This window comes from Gossypium hirsutum, chromosome A11 (genome assembly GCF_007990345.1).
Source record: "Gossypium hirsutum isolate 1008001.06 chromosome A11, Gossypium_hirsutum_v2.1, whole genome shotgun sequence".
NCBI lineage: Eukaryota > Viridiplantae > Streptophyta > Magnoliopsida > Malvales > Malvaceae > Gossypium > Gossypium hirsutum.
In genome coordinates this window covers 107,487,898-107,495,085 of record NC_053434.1, presented here as the reverse complement: position 1 = coordinate 107,495,085, position 7,188 = coordinate 107,487,898, and the positions used below count along the sequence as shown (strand labels likewise).

General features: G+C 33.0%; 1 long non-coding RNA gene across 9 annotated transcripts; it reads right to left on the bottom strand.

Annotated features, from left to right (window-relative positions):
- Positions 1-814: 814 nt before the first annotated feature.
- Positions 815-6,120, bottom strand: LOC107889385 (uncharacterized). 9 transcript variants are annotated; one of them, XR_001681734.2, is made up of 4 exons: positions 5,675-5,970; positions 5,211-5,361; positions 4,556-5,079; positions 815-1,117 (listed from the first exon to the last, which is right to left on the bottom strand). It is a non-coding gene; the product is annotated as an uncharacterized lncRNA (long non-coding RNA). The 9 variants fall into 9 exon arrangements; XR_001681736.2 differs by having other exon boundaries at positions 5,000-5,079; positions 5,211-5,990; XR_005905003.1 differs by having other exon boundaries at positions 5,211-5,973.
- Between the last annotated feature and the right edge of the window lie 1,068 nt (positions 6,121-7,188).

Genomic DNA, 7,188 nt, shown 5'->3' with positions numbered 1-7,188 from the left:
CACATTGATTAAAGATTACTTAGATTTGGTCAACAAAGGTTGGGTCTTGAAATTCAACATATTTTAAGTGAAGGTAATAAATATCCGGATCACATGACGAATTTGGCCCATGATTTGAGTATGGAGCGTGGTACTTCAGAGGAACCATAGTTCTAAGTTGATTCAAGTTTAATTTTTTAATTTAGAAAAAAAAATAATAACACTCATTAAATTCAAATAGCACCATGTATCCATTTTTTTTTCTTTAAGAAATTTTCAAATTATAATCATGATTGAAGAACGAAACCATTAAGGGTGTTAAGAAGGTTATGTTCAACATTCAAATACTTTATTATCAATCTTCTCATTATCTAAACTACAACTAAAGGGGAATACAACATAAGAAAATCTATCTCTAAATCAGTCAAGAGTGTTTTGCTTAGAATCTTAGCGAAAGCAGTAACTATTGCAGCTTGGGATGGAGGAAAACGGTGGTGATGATAGGGTAGGAGGCGATGGGATCTTCCTTTTGGCAAAAAAATTAATCCAATTATCGGTTAAGTGTTTGATGGTAGTACCAAACATGACCCCAACTCCACTTTGTACAATATGAACAGAAAAATCCTACAATCCGGATAGTTTTAGGGTACCGATGAAAATCATCTAGAAGATGAGGAAAAAAATTGAGATTCAACTGGCAAGGCAAAATCTTTTCTTAATTGTGTTTGATACTGAAAAAGATCTAGAGACAGTTATGGAAGGGCGACCATAGCTATTTCAGAAAAATCTTGTGCTATTTGATCGGTTGGTTAAACCGATGGAAAGAAGTTAGATCTGACTTAATTCTTCCCCATTTTGGATTAAGATCGGACCGTGTTTACCAGAATTCGACAAAAAAGATTTATTGCATGCCATTGGGGTTACTTTTGGAGGAGTAATTAAATTTGAAATAAATGGAGATTTGTGTCACCTTAGAATCAAATTGGATGTGCAGAAACCTCTCCGTAGAGGTATTTTTTTTGTCTCAATTGATAATCAACAGAAATCGTGGATCTTCTTTAAATATAAGAAGCTACTGATTTTCTACTTTGGATGTGGAAGAATGGGCATGGTTTCAAAGACTGTCTTGGGCTAACTCCTGCAGAAAAAAACAAAATTAGAGATGATCCACTATACTTTTTAGCATTAAGAGCTGAATTAAAATTAATTGGGAAGGAGAGTATGAAATTTAATGCCCTCTAAAAAAAGATGATGCCTCAATGCTTTTATATAGGGGTTAGGGAGACGCTACTTAAGTTTATTAAACAACCAGAAGATGGGACTGCTATGGTTTGGAGTTTACAAGATAAACTAAAATCAACATGATTGGAGGAGATGGAGAAAAAATAGGAAGAAGGGTCTGCAATGAAAAAAAATGAAAGGGTAATTGAAAGAAATAATATGTTGGAAGATAAATCAAATCTAGTCAAGAAGACAAGCTGGAAAAGAATTGGTCCAGTGGTCTTGATGGGTCAAAGTAATGAAGATAGCATAATAAGGAAGAGGAAATCTGCAGAATTAGAAACTGAAGAATGATGTATAGGAAATCCTTGTGAAGACGGAGTAAAAAGAATGAAACGTGAAGGAAATGACATACAAATCGAAGTTTCCTTAGTTGTGCCGGCAGAAAACTCAAAACAAATTTGTGTTCCCAACTTTTATAGATCGGTGGCTGCCAAAGGGCAAGTCAACTGGACGCAATGAAAACTATATGTTGGAATATCCGTGGACTGGGGAGTCCACTGGCAGTACGGAGGCTGCGGTATTTGCTGAAGCTGCATAACCCCCAAATGGTCTTCTTAATAGGGATAAAAATTTATGAGAAACGTATAAAAAAGGTCAGAAAGAAATGTGGTTTTATGAATTGGATTGACGTAGAAGCAAAGGGTTCTCGAGGTGGGCTATGTTTGGCATGAAAAGGGGATATTACGGTTAGCTTAAGAAGTTTCTCAAAAAGCTATATTGATGTGATGATTAAAGAGGAAAATGTCAATGAAGAATGAAGATTTACAGGATTTTATGGTTCACCTTATGTAAACAACAAGAATATTTCGTGGAATTTGTCAAGGAAACTAGGTTAATAACAAAATCATCCTTGGTGGTAAGTGGTGATTTTAATGAAATCATGTATTCCTTTGAAAAAACGTAGAAGTATACCAAGGGAGGAGAGAAGAATAGAGGCCTTTTGTGATGCTTTAGAGGAATGCCAATTAATGGATATAAGGTATTCGGGGGTTTGGTTTACATAGAAAAGGGGGAATCTACCGGAAACAAACATTAATGATAGAAAATGGGGAATCTACCGGAAACAAACATTAATGAGAGACTTGATAGGGGAGTTAAAAATGAAAAATGGATGCCTCTTTTTCCAAAGGGTAGCATTCAACACTTAACTCATTCAATATCGAACCATTGTCCACTCCTTCTAAATACAAATAGTGAAAATATTTTTATGGGGTCCCAAGGTTTAAATTTGAGGTGTGGTGGACCATGGAGGAGTCTATCAAACAAGAAATCAAGGATCTTGGGAGTCATCAACAGGTACGCTAATTGAAAAACTTGAAAGGTTGCAGTTTAGATTGAAGAGATAGGCAAGCACTATTAAAAATGTCGAGAGGGATTAAAGAGAAAGCTCACAAAAGAGCTTGAAAATCTAACGGCAAAAGAGAGGGATGAAGATACGATGGCAAAGCTTATTAATACCAATATTCAACTTAATATGGAGATTGATAAAGATGAAATGTATTAGGAACAAAGGGCACGAGTCAATTGGCTCTAATTAGGGGATAAAAAATCTACATTTTTTTACTAGTATGCCCTAGTTCGTATACGGATAAACATAATATCTAGGTTGGAATTAGATGAAGGAGGAGAAATTACTGACGAAACAAAGATCAACGAGGCTGCTACTTTATTTGTTCAGAAGTTATTTTCGTTTAATGGAATTGGGGATTTATCCCACCTATTAACATGTATTGAAGTCAATATCTCCTCTGATATCAATACAGATTTATTATCAGCTTATATGGCAGAAGAGGTTCATTCAGCTTTGAAAGGAATGGGGCCTACTAAAGCACCAGGCTCTGACAGTTTTCTGGCATTGTTTTTTCAAAGATTCTGTCACATTGTAGGTAAATATGTCAAAATTTTCTGTTTGGGAATTTTGAATTATGGTAAGGATTTTGACTCTCTTAATCTAACAGATATTATGCTTATCCCACTTTCGTCCCAAGAAGATTAATTTTTGACAATGTAATTTTAGCCTATGAAATTCTATATACTTTTCGTTAGAAGCGTATCGGGAAAAAAAATGATATATGGCAGTGAAGCTAGATATGAGAAAAGCTTACGAAAGAATTGAATGGGATTTTCTAAAGGAAGTAATACTACGGATGGGCTTTTTAAGGGAATAGGTGGCACTAATTATAAAATGTATATCCACAGTTTCTTATACAGTAAACATTAATGGGAGAACGGGAAACATTTTTCAACCTACTAGAGGGTTTCGACAAGGTGATCCACTTAGTCCTTTCCTTTTTCTGATATGTAGTGAGGGATTTTCATCTTTGATGAGACTGACAATGAGAGAGGGTTTGTTAAAAGGAGCAAAAGCTAGCAGGAGGGGACTAGAGATATCACACTTTTCACAGATGATTATTTTCTGTTCGGTGAAGCAAAAAATAGAGGGGCATTGTATTAAAAGAAATTATGAAGGAATACGAACGATGTTCAGGCCAATATGTGAATTTTAATAAATCAACGATCTTCTATAGCTCAAACACAACAGAGGGGAAAAAATAATAAATCTCGACATTATTTGGTGTAAGAAGCTCAATAAATCTGGAAAAATACTTAGGACTCTCTAATGCGGTGGGAAGACAGAAGAAAGAGTCCTTTCAAAATCTCAAAGATAGGGCTTATTTATGAATTGAAGGATGGAGTACAAGGCTACTATCACAAGGGGGTAAGGAAGTCTTCATTAAATCAATACTCCAGGCAATACCAACTTAAGCTATGTCATGCTTTGTTCTACCGAAATCTTTATGTGGGAAATTAGAAAACATTTTCGCTAAATTTTGGTGGCAAAAAGGCCATGGGAAAAAAGAAATATATTGGTGCCAGTGGAAGCATATGTGTCGTTCAAAAGAAGATAGGGGAATGGGTTTTAGAATTATGACTCAGTTTAACATCTCATTACTAGCGAATCAGGGGTGGAGGATTATAAATAACCCAAACTCTCTAGTTGCGTGAATGTTGAAAGCAAAGTATTTTTCGAATGATGATTTTCTAAATTCGCGATTAGGAAATACAAGTTCTTATATATGGAAAAGTATCTGGGCGACGAAGGGTATTTTGGCGAAAGGACTTTGTTGGTGGACTGTTACGGGTATGAATTTTCAGTTAATAACAATGCTTAGATTACAGAGGCAAAAAATCTTAGATTATCTTTGTTTGTTTATAATATGCGAGATTCTAAAGTTTTTGAGTTAATTGATAGTAATGAAAGAATATGGAAATAGGAGTTGATTGTCAATACGTTTTCGGAGGAAGATGTTGGAAAGATCCTCCATATCCCATTGGCAAAAGAACCCCACGATGACTTTCTTGTATGGAGCGATAAATCTTCGAGAGAGTACTCGGTCCGTAGTGCCTATAAGCTATTGCAAAATTCTGGTGAAAACTCTAGAGCTTATACTTTACAAACCGACTACAGGAATTTCTACAAAAAACTTTGGCTCCAAAATCTCCCTACTAAAATCAAGATTACAATCTGGAGAATATAATAGAATTATTTTCCTGCATGGGTTAACATGCAGCACAGGAAGCTAGTTGACATTACAACTTACCCCTGATGTAGAGAAGGAGCAGAAACAATTTATCACCTCTTTCATGAATGCCTTATTTCAGTGGAAGTTTGAACAGCATTATCAATCCCAACTATTGTAATGGATTCTAATATGGATTTTTTATAGTGGCTTACTTGGGTTTTTGTTCAATATCCCCCTTTTCAATGCCGACTTTTTTGCTGTGCACTATGGGCCATTTGGGGAGAAAGGAATGCTAGAATGCATGATAAGAAAAATAGCACTGGTCAGGAAATAACAAGTTTTTTCAATAATTATATTACCGAATTAAATGGCGTTAAAAAAAGAATTCCTATTGTTTTAAAGGGGTTTAGAAAATGGAGCTACCCATCTGGTGAGTCCGTAAAAGTCAATTTTGATGGAGCATACGATGGGCGTCATTTCCAATCAGCTTCGAGGATTGTGGCCAGAACCAATGAAGTAACTGTCCTCTTATCTTGTTCAGAAATTCATCAAGAGGTGGCATCGACCTTCGCTGCTGAAGCGCTCGCATGTCGAAAAGCAGTCCAAATAGGAATCAAAATGCAGTGGCAGGAGATCGTTATCGAAGGTGACTCATTATCAATAATAAAAAAATACAAGGCAAAAAGTCAAGACAAATCATAGGTAGGAGTATTCATACATGATATTCAACAGATAGTAGCTAGATCTAGAAATTTAGTGTTTGTATATACTCCGATATTAGCAAAGCTAGATCTAGAAATTTAGTGTTTGTATATACTCCGAGATCAGCAAATGTTTTAGCAGATATACTAGCAACAGAATCATTGAAAAAGGAGGAGGAGGTGTACCTAGTTAAAAGCGTCCCTAGATATGCCGATAGGGTGTGAGAACCGGATTGAGAACGGCTGGAGAAGAGGAAATAAGGAAGGAAATCCTCAATAAAGTAGATGAATAGGTTTTTTGTGATAAAGCTTTCCTTGAGAACTGAAACCGTCATAAAGAGAGAAATGATGGCTGATAGACAGAATGGGAATCAGTGATTTCTGATTGGGTAACTTTCGGTGAATTTTGTGTTATTCTAGATTATTCTGAACTAAGTTTTAGGGTGTTTCCTCCTTGGGCAATTTTAAGTTTTTGGGCCAATTTCTTTGATTTTGTTTTCTTTCTTTTTGGACCGTTTGTTATTTAATTTTGTTTTATTTAAAAAAATCCAGTCAATTATTAGTTGAAAAAAAAAAACTACAACTAAAGGGAAAGTAGGTTTTAGGGTCAATAAAAATCACTAGTATCAAGGTTGTTGAATGTCGCATCTCCCATTCATCAATGACATGATCATGTTCGTAGAGCCAAAAAAATTGATTCTACTGTTAATTTAGATTACCACAATTGATTTTTTAAGGTTTAAAATTTGAATCACTAACTTGTTTATCTTTTCTATATTTATATTTCCACATGGCTTTTCTGTTAATGTATTTGTATTTCCACAAGAATTAATATTAGTTAAAAAGTCCCTATAAAAATTTAAAATTTAAAATTTAGTCTCTATACTTTAATTTTGAGATATTAAATTATTATACTTTTTTTTATTTAAAAATTTTGGTCTCTCTTTCTAATTTTTTTGTTAAAGTTAACGATGTCAAAGGTAAAATAACTTTCTTAGCCCTCAACTTTATAAATTTTTTTATCAATTTAGTCATTACCTTTTAAAAGCACATGAAAATTTTAAAAATTAGGCTTCGTTTATTTCACTGAAAATGGCTTCTGGAAAATATTTTCTGCATTATTCTATGTTTGTTTCATGGAAAACAATTTGGTCAGCGGAAAATGACTTACAAGTCAATCGAAAATAGATACTTTTTTCTGTAAAATAACTTACCATCTTGAAAAGTAGGTCATTTTCCATAACAAAGCTCCTTTACGAGTGATTTTACTTTTATATAAAAATTAACTTAAGTCAAGCTTAATATTATTATATTAATAATAAATTTTATTTTTAAAAATATTAAAAACTAATAAATTATTAATATAAAACATTATAATTTTCAATATTATTAAACATAAATATTTAATTATCTATATCTAATCATATAATAAATTATTAATATAAATTATTAATAAATTATTTAATATTTAGATCTTAATTTAATAATTAATTAAAAATAGCTTTAAATAATATTCTTCATATATTATTGAAAAATATTCAATATTAATATTTTAATAAAAATATTTATTACAATTATAAATATATTAATAATAGATGTTTTGTAGTATAAAGATTAAAAAATGCCATAAATCTATATACTACCTGTACTTTTATTTTCAAGAATTTAGTCCCTCTATTTATTAGATTTGAAAATCAAAT